A 15137-nucleotide genomic window follows, 5' to 3' on the forward strand; every position below is an offset into this window, starting at 1 on the left:
ACAGTCATACTTGAGAGATAAGTGCAACTTGCTGTTGTAATACAGGCAAACATCTCACCCTCAGTGACCATCCAAAGAGCAGAATCTTTGACATAGAATATATTGTTCCCAGTGTGCAATGTTTGAGAGACTGAGAGACCTGGGGTTGTCAATGTCATAGAAGGGAGTGCAGGTTTTTAACTTCTTAAGGTATATGAGAGAGAGAGAGAGAGAGAGAGAGAGAGAGAGAGAGAGAGAGAATGTGTGTGTTTATAAGCACAAGACTGCACATAAACCTTTTAATTTTTAAAAATGATTTTAAAAGTAAAATCTTTGCTTTGACTCCAAACATAATCAGCAACTTTATATCAATCCCTGGAATTACTGAATAACTTCTCTACATGGATTGTTACAGACATGAGGATGTCAGGTATTTGGTTACAACCATGGAAGTCCACATCTGGGCATTACAAAATGTTACCTGGTTCAAATGACTGGTGGTGGTCCTCACGTCTGCAATCCAGGGAACCAAGAACTCCCACTGCTACGCTGTAATTATCCAGGTTCCAAAAGTATAAGCATTCCTATTTTTACCTCTAAATTAAAATCATAATGGCAAAAAATTGCTGCATTGTTTACTTTTAATTTATTTTTAATCAGCTTCACTTTAATCAGAAAATTGTATCTAGGAAAAATACTCATGGAATAATACCTAGAAGAAATGACACAAATACTTACTATTGTATTCACATACCTTTTAATGTAATGTTTCAGCATGCATTTATGCTAGACCAAGCAGATGTTTTTAAGGAGATTAAATATTTAAAGTCCAAAGAATTAAGGAAGTTTTCTAACCCGCATGCTGCAAAGAATTAGCCTCAAGAGTTGTATTTCTGTAATCTGCTGACACTTTGTGATCTCATTTTCCTATCAAAGAATGCATGCAACAACCACGAAAGCAAAGGATTTTGTAATTTTGATACTATAATACTTATTGTTCAGACATGACTTCAAATGACTTTGCACCATTCTCTTTCAACTTTTACAGCATTTTCAGCTTTTATTTAACTATGAATCCATTCATTTAACAATGATTGGCTATCTAGTACACGCAAGCACTTGTTAATTAAACATTCAAACTTCTTAGAGGACATACAAGAGGTTTCCTACACAGGTCAACTCCTGTTTGCGTTGAATTCATTGTCTGTACAATGCAGACTAAATGTTATAATTTAAGGCAGGATATCACATGACACACTGGAAAGCAGGCAATGCTATTATAGGTGCAAAATCTCAGACTACAGAACCAGACCTCTTAGGCTTCAACCGCAGCTCTGCCCCTTACTAGCTTTATAACCTATATGTCAGTTTTCCTGCCTATAAAATGGGGATATTGATACTGGCACCTATTGTGAAGATTCAATACAATGGCTGTGTGTATTTATATTATTTAGAATAATCCCTAGCCTGTGTATATTGTACCTATCACCGTCATATTATTAATAGCTTTGTAACAGCGAACACACACAGTGCTGTCTATTCAACACACTGGTTTGTGTTAGTCACTGGAGAGATTCCTAAAGCAAATAAAGACCTCACATTCTCATAGAGATGCATGCATGCCCATCTGTAAATGACTATTCCACAAGACAGTAAATGATACAGCAGATGAACATGGTCTGTGTGGTGGGAGTCAGGGAAGGGAAACAGTTTGAGCTGTTATTCAAAACAAGAGTCATAGCTTTCTACAGAGAGAAGAATGAAATGTTGCAATTCGAGGAGCCATCCAAAACGCTGATAGAACCACACGTTTTACAACAATTAAGACCCATTCACAGTGTATTTTTTTTTTGTATGGGTGAATTTTTATATTCAATTTAAGATGATTCTTTCAGGGACAGGGCCAAATATTTTGTAATGCTAGGGGAAGAACATCAGCTTGAAGAGGTAAACACCAGATTTCCTTTGCTTCAGCTAACTGTGAGATGCGGGCAAATTTCCCTGAAGGGCTAGATGACCTCTAATGTCCTTCCAACTCTCTTGCTCTGCCTCCCCGCCCCCTTAACACTTTTGAGTTAAGTCTGCAATTCAATGCAAACACTCGACAACTTCTGTGCAAAATGAGTTTTCAGATCTATAAATACAATCTAGTGTGGATGCCAGGGAGAATGGATAAAAATGGATTTGGATGCTTACTTTGTTAATTCACTAGGGTTTTTACATGACAGGGCAGTGATGAAGAAGAAAATCTCTCTTTAGTTTGAATGTTTGTTGATAAATTGATAAAAATGTGTATTGGCTACTGGATGGTTTTTTTCTCCCCAGAGTATCACCATAGTTAAGTCTCATGGTTATTAAATTGGATTATTAAATTAATAAGTTAGTCCTTCCATTGTGCCCAAATGTTCCCTTGGTAGACACATGTCAGAGGAATACTATGGAAGACAGTAAAGCTCCTTGAAGTAAGGCGTTGCTGAAACTCCAAACTTACTTTCCTGTAGATTGAGGAAGCTCTAAAAAAGAATGCCTCACTCTTCTAAATGTTCTAGTAAAGGTCTCAGAATTGAGTCTCATTGGCTCTGAGTGACCTGCCACAGGTCAGATGTCTAACCTGAATCATCTGTAGCCAGAGGGTGTGAGGTCTGATTATGTTGGACTTATTATAAGGCTGCCCCTTAGGCGAGGGATGGGTCAGCCTCACTGAGCCTTATGCACTCAAATAATTAAGGGAGGGGTCTCCAATAAAATATAGGTAGGGTATTGATAATACTTGAAGAAGTAAGAAAAGGTGCTGTTTGAAAAAAAAAAACAAGTGCCCCTTGTAGACAAGAGCAAGCTAGATACATAGCTCCACAAAGGGACCACCTTCTAGGTGTCATAAAATAGCAACGGAATCCATAAATAACTTGACATTTTCTTTTCACTCAGTTGTCTCACTTTAGGGCTCCCTTTCAAGGAGGAAGCAGAAGAATTATTATGGCCATTAGTATCTGAAATGATGTAATGGCACTCTATCTGTCAAATTGCTTAAAATTATTTGTATTAAGGGCACAGAATGTGTCCCTAGCCTTTGCTCAAATAACATTTGCCTTCTTATTTAAAGATAATATGTCCTCTAAACAGAGGATAAATGGAGAGTGAAATAAAATCTGGAGGCACATTCTATGCAGACCAGAGGAATTAGAAACTGTAAAAGTTAGGTTTGGAAATTAATCACTGTAGACAGCTGTTTTAGATTAATTCAGCTAACATATTAAATATCAGAATATATGGCTTTTAGTCATTGTTGTTGTTAAATACTATGTTTAATGAAAGAAATAACTGTCTCCAGGGTCCAAATACATCCTACTAAAATACAGAGTTTGGACTAGAACTGATGCTATTCTTCTTGAGATAAAAATGAAAAATATTCAGTTTACTTCATACTCATATTTTATATGCTTCTTATTAAAGTATTGCAGAGAGCAGATATATATGGACTCTGGAATCTAAAACACCTTGGTATATATCCCCTGTCTGTAACTTATGAGCTGTATGACTTTGGGCAATTCATTTAAATCTCTTTAAGCCTCTATCTCCTAATGAATAAAATGAGAGGAGAAAACAGTGCCTACCTAAAAGAGTTATTGTGAGGATTCAGTGAGCTAGGCTACTTAAGGCATGGAGCAGACTACCATGATCAATTAGTATTACTTTTATGTTTGTTATAGCTGTGACATAGGAATACTGTTGTTTGTGTAGTTATTAGGTTGGCTAAAAATCGTCTATGTGTGCCTATAAACATGAAAATGAACAGCGCTGTATATAAATGCTTTTCTTGGTAATTTGACTTATTTCCTCAGAATATAATCTGAGAAGGAGCTTCCAGGTCAAGAATTTCTAGAGTTACAACAGTATTTTGAAATTCTGTTCCCGTGCCCCTGGCCGGGAGTGGGTTTGCTCCTGGACTGGAGCTTCTTACTGAATTGCAAGTAGCCCTAGGAGCATGGCTCGTTATCTGCAGAGTGACCCACACCCAGTGGGCTCCTTCTCCTGGTTGCTGGCCTTTAAGAAGGCTAGCTAATGAGCTGTTAGACCGCTGCCCTTTGAAAGGGCAAATCCCAGACTGCATCCCCAGACTAGAATTGCTTATTTGTTCTAGCCTGATATTTTTGTCCTGCACACGCTAGAAGGTCTTCAGGTTGGTTGGTGTTTGCCTCTCAAAGCTGTGAGGGTTGCCACTAACAGCAAACTAATAATCAGATGGCATACGTGGGCCTAAATTGCTGTCCCCCTATTAACTCTCTGATTGGGTCGCTGCATTTGTGCCCATGTTTGTTTTCCTTAAGGAAATACACTTAAAGAGAGTCATCTCATTGGTCTTTTGTTTACCTTAATTAAAAATAATTTTTTTTCCTGTTTGTATCAGTTTCTATGACCATCTTTTTTGCTTTTTTCTTTTTGTATTTTTCTGAAGTTGGAAACGGGGAGGCAGTCAGACAGACTCCCACAGGCGCCCGACCAGGATCCACCCAGCAAGCCCACCAGGGGGCGATTCTCTGCCCATCTGGGGTGTCACTCTGTTGCAACCAGAGCCATTCTAGCACCTGAGGCAGAGGCCATAGAGCAGTGGTTCTCAACCTGTGGGTCGTGACCCCGGCGGGGGTCGAATGACCAAAACACAGGGGTCGCCGAAAGCCATTGGAAATACATATTTTATTTAAAAATGTATTGTATAATAAATATGTATTTTTCAATGTCTTTAGGCGACCCCTGTGTTTTGGTTGTTCGACCCCCTCCGGGGTCACGCCCCACAGGTTGAGAACCGCTGCCATAGAACCATCCTCAGCACCCGGGCCAACTTTGCTCCAATGGAGCCTTGGCTGCAGGAGGGGACGAGAGAGACAGAGAGGAAGGAGAGGGGGAGGGGTGGAGAAGCAGATGGGCGCTTCTCCTGTGTGCCCTGGCCAGGAATCAAACCCGGGGCTCCCGCACGCCAGGCCGACGTTCTACCACTGAGCCAACCAGCCAGGGCTGACCATCTTTTTTATAATTATTACAACACTCCAAGAAAAGTTGACATTTTCAGGAATAAATCCCATAAAATTCCTTCCATATAAATTAATAAACTTTATGTTTGAAGAGATTATATTGCAAAATGAGCACATACCTAAAGACAATCTTCTTGTTTAGTGAAAAGAGAATTGGACTGAGAATAAGAGAAGTTGGGTCATACTCCTAGTTGTGTTCCCCTGGATGCCTTTGGACAAGTCACTGTACCTCTCCAAGTTTCCTCCCTTTGCCTATACAATGAGGGAATGGCGAGAACATCCTTTGAGAAGTGACAGGAACCCTCCTCGAGAGCCAGCTCCTCGATTCAACAGTTACCATGTTGGTGCTTAAAATTTCATCAGCCTCTCTCCTCTCTCTGAAGCCCTGTTTGCCTTTCTGTAACAAGGTGACACTGAAATTGGCTAGATGATTTTTTTTATCATCTTCCCAGATGTTAGACCCAGAATCCTCAGCCTTCAGATCCCGAAACCTTAGAACTTGGTTCCCCTTTTCACACGTGAGCTGAGTGTCTTGATCCTGAAGACCAACTTTGTTCTTAAGAAAAAGAAAGAGAGGTTCCCAATACTTTTCAGAAGTATTGAATTTAGTGCGGTATATGCGTGTGAAGATAGAATCCTTACCAGAATACCATGTAAGCTCTGTAAAAACAGGGGTATTGTTTTGTCCGGCTCAACTTTCAGCACCTAGAACAGCACCCCAAAACAGTTGTGGGAAGAATGCTTGCGCCCTGGGAACACCTGTGAGCGGGAGAAACTAATTTCCTGTGTGGACTCGACCTTCCATGCTGGCAGCTTGTGGTCATTATAATTACAGTGATAAAGGCAGCTCAAAGGAGGTAGTGGTCATGTCCAGAGGTGTCGCAACAACCAACCCCGGAGATCCCCAGAGGGTTGAAAATCTATATGATGATTCTAAATTGGGGATTACTTTTCCCTCGCCTAACGCTGTCAGCGTTGCGAACACAAGAACTAATGGGGGATGAAAATGTCTTTTTCGCTTTGGTAAGGGTGGTCAAATCACCATGGTGATTACTAACATGACAACACAGCTTCATGAGGTGTCTGAGCAGAGGTTTCAAAATTGTCGATCACGAGGGGTCACACACGGAGTCCGCAGTAAAACCAAGGGTTATTTGAAGCACTATTTCATCCACTAGACTGACTTTCCAAGAAAGATTGTGTTTTAACTAATGTTTAAAAAAAACCCCAAACCACTATGTTTAAACTCTTTGTTGTTTTGATCATTTCATTATATTTCACCACCATACCTCTTGAAGGTGCTTAAGTGCCCTTCAATGGTTTCTAACTGCTCTTAGATTGGTGTTCACATTTCTCTGAATTGTGCTTTAATTACTTTCCATGTTCTATAGGCTCTGTTTATCCCACCATATGCCATTCTTTCCCTTGCTCACACGGCCCAGGCCACGTGACTTTCTGACAATTTCTTGGGGCACCGAAAACTCTGCCTTGGAATTGCTCTCACTATCCCTTATTTCTGGAACAAATCCTGCTGGGATTCTTCTCAATTCTCTGCACCCCACCTGAAGGCCAATTCCCTGAAGAAACCTTTGCCAATCATGCTATCCAAAGGACTCCCGTCCCTTGTAAACCTTTAACACTGCGCCCTGCTCATTTCCTTTGGATCAAAATTTATCCTAAGTGTTTAAATTACTCGCTCTCTTGTTTCTTTCCCCATCACCCCTTCCCCCGACTACAATGCAACTTCCATAAGAGAAGGGACCAAAAAATGCTTATTTACATTTTACAATGTGCCAGGCATGATGCTAGGCCCTAGTTTTCGGTGCTAAATTAAATATTTGTTGAATAAACAAGAACCCTAAATAGAGTAAAGGAAAGGAAAACCAGTCCAGCGATTTTGGATTTCTTGAGGCATAGGAAAGAAACCAGGCAGAATGTGGAACATCAAGTTCAGAACACTGTACTCTGGAGCCCGGGTCCCAGTCTCTCCACTCGAAATATTTCCTCAACTCACGATGCTTAGAACTCCTTCAGGCTGAGGGGTTGTGAAGGGGCACGCAGGTTGGGTGATTCTTCCGGGCCGAGTCAACTTACTAACTTTCAGGTATTTAACTGTGTGAGTAGTAATAAGTTCCGGGTTGTCTTAGACGTAAAGCTTTCACTATGAGAATAAAAGAAACAACAAGAAGAGATGGTCTATTTTTGTTTTATTTAAACTGGCAGCTCTCCAGCTGATGTTTTAAGGCATTAGTTGCCATCTTTTCCTTAGGGTTTATAGTTATTTATGAAGTTGAAATGCTGTAAATCATTCTTTTCTTTATTAATGTAATGTTTAAAATGATTTAAAACCAAAGTTTGAAACCTACACACAGGCGTGTGCATGTGAGTGTGGCAAAGTGGCGTGTCTTACCTAAGCTATAAAATAAGGTGCATGAATGATTCTTTAGCATAGAGATGGAAAAACTACTACCTGTGAGTAAAACCCAGCTCATTGCCCTGTTTTTGTATAACCTACAAGTTAAGACCAGTGTTTACATTTTTAAATCTAAAATATAAGAGACTATCATTCGGCAAGAACAGTTTCTTCAAGAGTTGAGAAAATTGTCTTTCTGGCCCTTTTATAGCAGCAACCTATATCCAAACACATGAGCTTATAGCACTGTGTGCTGTGTGGGGAACCCCTGTCATAGTAATTATTTATTTTCTATAAAACGTTCTCGGCTGCATAATTTGGGGAAATTGTAATTTATACTTTTCTATTGATAAACTCTGAAATCTTTTTTTAATTCTCTGGCTTCCAAGTAGTAAGAACATTAATAATAATAACAGTATAATGATGATAGAATAAATATGGGGCACCTGTGTTCCAGGCACCATTCTATGTGCATTTAAAAAAATCAACTGTTGCCTGACCAGGAGGTGGTGCAGTAGATAGAGCGTGGGACTGGGATGTGGAGGACCCAGGTTCAAGACCCCAAGGTCGCCAGCTTGAGCGCTGGCTCATCTGGTTTGAGAAAGCTCACCAGTTTGGACCCAAGGTCACTGGCTTGAGCAAGGGGTTACTCAGTCTGCTGTAGTCCCGCGGTCAAGGCACATATGAGAAAGCAATCAATGAACAACTAAGGTGTCGCAACAAAAAACTGATGATTGATGCTTCTTATCTCTCTCTGTTCCTGTCTGTCTGTCCCTATCTATCCCTCTTTCTGTCTCTGTAAAAAAAAAAAATCAACTGTTCCCTTGATGTTTTCTTGAACGACTGACTTAAAAAGTGAACGCTGCTACTAAGGCTCCCTAACTCATCCCCTTGATCCCATTTGAAACGTGTTTCCTGATTGGCTGAATGGTTGCTGTCGATAATGAGGTGACAGTCCCGAAAACCCAGATTCCTCTTGGGATTTGAAAGCATCAAGAGAAACCTGAACCCTGAGAGACACACCTGTGTCATCTCTCCTCATTCTTTCTTAGCGTCTTTATCAAAGTCTCTAAGAGCAAGTGCTCCAAGAACTTCCTGAACCAGCCTCCTCTGCAACTGGAAGCCCGTGTGAACTGTGTTTTCTTAAACCCAAACTGCAGATATCTGCCACTGAGAGGAAGGTAAAGATGTGCATTGCTGGGGTACCTTTTTTTTAATTTTTTTATTTTTTTTATTTATTCATTTTAGAGCAGAGAGGGAGAGACAGAGAGAGAGAGAAGAGAGACAGAGAGAGATGAGGGGAGGAGCTGGAAGCATCAACTCCCATATGTGCCTTGACCAGGCAAGCCCAGTGTTTCGAACCAGCAACCTCAGCATTTCCAAGTGGACGCTTTATCCACTGCACCACCACAGGTCAGGCTGGGGTACCTTTTATATCCCAGATCATGAGCCAAGAACGTCCTCTCTATGATCACATGTGAGGTTGAGTACGGTGGCATCTCCCTTGACTGCCCCTCTTGGGTCCCAAGGATATGTACCCACTCCTTGCTTCATAAAAGTCAACAAACTAACATGAACACTCCATATATTTAAAATGTGGTTCTCAAAAGTCTGAGTGGAACACATAACAGGTGTTTGAATAAACCCATGTATGAAATGAGAATAGACTTCTGTTGATAAGCTCAGCAAACCTAGATTCTTTGAGTTTCCCCTAATAGCATTTTGAGATTGTTTTCCCCATTCCTGTTAGTGATCTGTCGAGACAAATGGAAATTAACTGCTTCTTCATATTTGAGGAAAGAGATGGTGCACGCTCTTCTTTCTATTGACGTATTTGCTTAAGAAGTGATGAATCAAGCCCTGGGATGGTAATTGAACTTGAATCTTCTTGATCAATCCCCCGCCTTGTCCTGAGAAGCCTCAATAGCTTGGGGACATTTGAATTTCCCAATATACATCCTTAGGATTCGAAAAGAAATCTCTTTTCACCTCTATCGTGTTTGACAATGTCTCCATGTTTAAACTGTGGAGTGATTTTTCACAACCTGTACTTCATTTCCCTGTTGATGTTTATATTCTGGTGAACATTGTGGTGAAGAAATAATGTACCAGAGGCTCTTGGAAAGCCTCTTAAGGCTCGAGGGGACAGCAAGGTCCCTGAGATGATATGGACTAGGGCTTATGATATGTGCACAGCACAGAGGTATGAAAGGGCGCAATATCCTTCACATTACTGGTCTTTACACTATTGTTTGGCACAGGAAGTATATTAACAGGAAGTAGATGCTACAGTCGTATATTCCTACTCCAATTTTGCTACGCAGAGCTTTATCTATTCTGCCTGTACAGGTTTTGTTTTACTACTTCCAAAAGAGAATGAATGACATTTGAGCTTGCAGGAATTATTTACACTTTAATGGTTGGGGATGTTTGGAATCCTGTGGCAGAGAGAGTATACCACTGCTCTCCACCCCCTCCTCCCTGGCTCCTTCGGACCAGGGAGAGCTGAATCTTCCTTTAAAGTCCGGATCACATGTGTTCCCTTGAATGTTGCTTGACCTGACATTGGACTTGCTGTCCCTTTCTCTGCACCTTATAGATATTGATATCTTCCTCTACTGTCAGCCCAAGCACATTGAACAATGGCTACTTATCTGCATCTCTTGTTTTTCTATCCTGTTGTGAGCAGAGCCATCTTCGCCATTATATTTTTAAGGACTAACTCAGCGGCTAGAAGGGGAGGCACTGCATGAATATTTGCTAAAGAATAATGAAAAAATGATTATTAAAGATTTCCTTTTCCTATTTATCTCCTCCTACTACCCTGTTTATAGTACTGAACTCTGCCAGCCCCAACCAACCAAGTAGACATTTGTCAAGCTGGTCAAGTCCTTCTGAACCTTTTTGGTAATCCTCCTACATGATTGGATCTTTCTGTCCCAGAAAGTTTCTATTCCAAGCAACTTGCTTCATGCATCCTGACCTTTTCTGGGAAGACATGCTCAACATCCAAAGACAGAAGTGTTCGCCCCTCATGTCCGATCTTCTCCAATGCTCTGTTCCTTTGTCTGTTCTCAGAGGAACTGCTTTTAGTGGAAAGTGGCATCTTATTTCTCTCCTCACGAAGAAATGTCAACTCCTTGATGTTAGAAATATGCTTATTTCAGGAACGCAGAACTGGTGTTATAAACATTCTAGAAAATAGGTATAGTGGACCACCTTACCCAAAGATACATTTGTTTTTTCAGAGACAGAGGGAGAGTCAGAGAGAGAGAGAGATAGATAGGGACAGATAGACAGGAACAGAGAGAGATGAGAAGCATCAATCAGTTTTTCATTGTGACACCTTAGTTGTTCATTGATTGCTTTCTCATACGTGCCATGACCATGGGGCTACAGCAGACCTTGGGTCCAAGTTGGTGAGCTTTGCTCAAACCAGATGAGCCAGTGCTCAAGCTGGTGACCTTGGGGTCTTGAACCTGGGTCCTCTGCATCCCATTCCAACGCTCTATCCACTGCGCCACTGCTTGGTCAGGCAAGATACATCTTATTATTCTTGAAAATTTTATTTTGAATTTCTTTTGAGGGTTCACAATATTCTTTCAGGACTTGGGAAACAAGGAGTTAGAAAGAATGAGAAGACTGCAGAATTCTAAGCATCTCGCACATGTCTTCCCTCATCACCTCCTTGTTAGCTAAGTCTTCCCCCAGGAGACACTCAACCTCCTCGATAAAGCGGTTCAAGAGTTCAGCTCACTTAACCTACTGCTTTCATTTGTGTTTCGTCACTTGGATTCCTCATTTTTGACAACTGTTTACAATTCATAGGATAATACTCTTTATGGGGACTAGGGTTTCCTATGAACTAGGGAGCAAGTAAAGAAAGCACATTTTCCATTAGGTGCAAAAGATTTCAAAGAAGAGGCAGTTGTAATTAATTCTTAGACACAGAGTCAACTGTTATTGCAGTTAATGGTGTATGAGGGAAAGCATTTCAAACAAATCTGTCGTAGAAATGAATTTTAAAAAATGTATTTAATCCTGCTGTTTTGGGAACCATTTCTTTCCTTTCTCTCTATTTACTTGTTTATTGTAAGTGCTAAAAAAAATTAGTCAAATTTTTCTTTTGTGAAAATTCATTTTGGGGAAAGTATAATGTGAACTAGACACGAAGGAGGTATTTTTGATGGTAGGGTAGGTAATTTAAGGAGAAAAAAATTTCAGGGAATAATGAAGCAAGTGCAGGAGAGAGGTAGAAATAACATATAAAAGATAGCACTTCTGAATTTTTTTCGAAGACATTGTGGGCATCAATAAAGCCTTTTCTTAGCTCAAGCAATTTAAATTTTAGCTTGCGTTATTGCGAGCAAGAGTCCCAGCTGAGAAAAATCTTTCAAAGTCACATTCTGGTATTTGAAGAAATGAAGACTGTGAGGATGTGTAAGGACATAATCTGACTAGCACATTATCTCCCTCCTTCCCATTCTGCCTCCTTTCAGGCGGCTGTGATAAGGACCCTGGTCTTATATTGAAATGGAGACTTGGCTCTGGCCAAAAACAATTGTTGGTTCATTATTTATAGATGAATAAGTAAGCTCCTACCAATGACTGTTTCAAGTCACTGACACCTGCCTCCGGGGCTGTACCTTGAAATGAATAAATCTGTGGAATAAGATATAGGTAGAGCGAGGCCCACATGATGGGGAATCATTTTAGGAAGAAGGGATGGAACGGCATTGTCAGAACTTGAATAGTCACTATTCACTGAGGTTGCTGATGGTTTTTGTAGGAACAATGGCATCATCGTGGTGTATATATGTTGCAGGGTGTTCGGTTTCATGCATTTCTCTCAAACTTCTCTGTGATGTTTTCTGACACTAACTAGGCACGTAGTCATCGTTCCATATTTTTCAGTCTCCTCTTCGCTATCTCTGATGCATATTGCTATTTTTACATGGTAATGCACTTTGAGGGTACTCGTGTTCTGTGAAGGCAGTTTACTATGTTGCTAGATTCCCCATTATTTCTGATCTCTTGGTTTTTGGATGTGCAACAATCTACTAATAATCGCTTGGCCATATTTGTGTAATTACACAGAAGCAATGTTGTTGAGTAATAATATCTAACATTTATTGAGGAATTATTCCGGGTACTCTTCCAAGCACTGCTGATATTATTACTCCATTTAAAAATTAGACAAATGAGGCCAAGTGAGTTAATCAACTTGCCTGAAGTCACATAGCTAGTCAATGCTGGTCAGGAAATAAACTCAGAGCCTATGTCTGGGACCCTACAATCTACACCATTCATGTTAAATAGGTCAGTGGATTAGAAGGCCAGAGTTTGAGTCCTGACTGTACCACTCCACATTATGGTACCTCTTAGGCTAACATCCTTTCTGATGGGGACAAAAAGATCTCTATGTCATTGGAGTGTTGAGATTTAATAGGTAGCATTGCTTAACTAGCTGTGTGAAAGTTGCACAGAAATTGATCAGTATAATTTTATTAGTTTTGACATCTACATCAAAGGTTGTCAACTTGAGGCTGCTGGTAAACCCGACCTGAATCTTATATATATTTACATCAATGCATTTTTAATGAGCAGATGGTCGGAATTTTATCATATCATCTAAGGCAGTGATTTTCGACCTTTGTTTCTCACGCACTCATAAACTAATTACTAAAGAGAAAGGGGCCCTGACCTCTTCTTCCTTAGTAACTAATTTATTTGTGCCATGAGATGAAAATGGTTGTATTTAGTCAGGGGCACTGATCTTAGTAATTAGTGTGTGTTTGTGCCATGAAAAGAAAAAGGTTGAAAGTCACTGATCTAAGGAATCCACAGCACCGAAAGTGACATAGGTAGACAAACTGTAATTTATCCTCTAAGCCAGGGGATCTTTGAGACTGGAAGGAGGTACAATTGTTAATGACACTGAGACAACAGGTCCAAACCAGGACCTGTTGATGGACATAATCACTCAATAAATGGTGGGTGGAAATACACATAGCTGAGTTTTAGCATGCTCTCAGACACACACGAAAGAGTTAAATTAAGTTATTCCTAAGGACCCATCTAGTTTTAAGATTATGTGACTTCTTTTTTTTTTTTCAGTTAAATTTCAATCCTACTAGCTCAATATGCCTGTCAGATCACTTAAGACTGCCTCGTACTGTCATCTGCCCTTTGAGAGGATAAACCACATTTACCATTTCATTTAGCGAAAATATGATTAGGAAAGGAAATGCACAATGACAATAAAAAATGTAAATGCAAATCCAAATATAAACAGAGTTTGGGTTATTTTGTCCCGTATCATTTCAGGATGCCACACACTCATGCATTTGCATAAAGAATTATGAAATGATTCTGTTTTCTTTCCAAGTCCTGAACATCAGAAGCTTCAGAGTAGAAATGTTTAGATGTTTAGTAAGGTTCAGACGGGCAAGGCCTACAAGGTTCAAACTCCGAGTGTAGTACAATCAGACAGTTCTGCGCCGGCTGTAACAGTATCGCAGGAGCATCACCACTCGAGCGGTCTTCCGGTGGTCAAGTATCTTTAATGGCAAAATGGACCAAGAGTCTCAGTCTGTGTAATATTATTACAAAATAATATGATTACATTAGGTCAGGGAATACATCTAAACAGGACCATAAGGGCACACAGGCTATTGTTAGATGCAACTTGCAGGGAAGTAAATTCCAAGCATGATACTGTAGCATATGCGTCGATATGAAACCTCTTGATCTATTTTTCTCCAGCTGAAAGCATCAGAATATTCCTGGAGCTTGGATGGATAATGGTGGATGTTGGGCTGGGGGAGGCAGAGGAGGCCAGAGAGCGCACAGGGGTCAGAAGACCGACAGTTCTGGCTAAAACGATGCTTCGTTGGTTCTTTTCTCCATAAGGAACAGGGAAACAGTGTTCTAAACTCGATCCAGTTTATAGTTTTGATTAAATTTCCGAAGCATTATTCAGTCTGGAGGCCAAGAACTATCTCTTCTGTGACAACAGCACTTTTGTGACAATATCACAGAGAAACACAGGGGCCACAGGTTAGCAAAACCATACAAGCTACATCCACACAGGACAACACCCCGGCCCAAGCTCAGTTTTGTTAGCGATGCTCTCGCAGAGGGTCCGCGGGCAGGACTCATACTCAGTTCTTCACGAAGCCCTGGACCCACGCACGGGAGACGGGGGAGGGCACCTTTTCTGAGGAGCCTGCGGGAATTAACCTGCGACCTTTCTTTTGTCCTGAGACGTTGGTTCTTCTCTCAGGGTGTTGGACTGAAGAGATTTCGGATATGCTATTGCAGGGGTCCCCAAACTTTTTACACAGGGGGCCAGTTCACTGTCCCTCAGACTGTTGGAGGGCCGGACTATAAAAAAAAAACTATGAACAAATCCCTATGCACACTGCACATATCTTATTTTAAAGTAAAAAAACAAAACGGGAACAAATACAATATTTAAAATAAAGAACAAGTAAATTTAAATTAACAAACTGACCAGTATTTCAATGGGAACTATGGGCCTGCTTTTGGCTAATGAGATGGTCAATGTGCTCCTCTCACTGACCACCAATGAAAGAGGTGCCCCTTCTGGAAGTGCAGCGGGGGCCGGATAAATGGCCTCAGGGGGCCGCATGCGGCCCGCGGACCATAGTTTGGGGACCCCTGTCCTATTGCGTGTTCCTCCAACTGGCCTG

This window comes from Saccopteryx leptura, chromosome 9 (assembly GCF_036850995.1).
Source record: "Saccopteryx leptura isolate mSacLep1 chromosome 9, mSacLep1_pri_phased_curated, whole genome shotgun sequence".
NCBI lineage: Eukaryota > Metazoa > Chordata > Mammalia > Chiroptera > Emballonuridae > Saccopteryx > Saccopteryx leptura.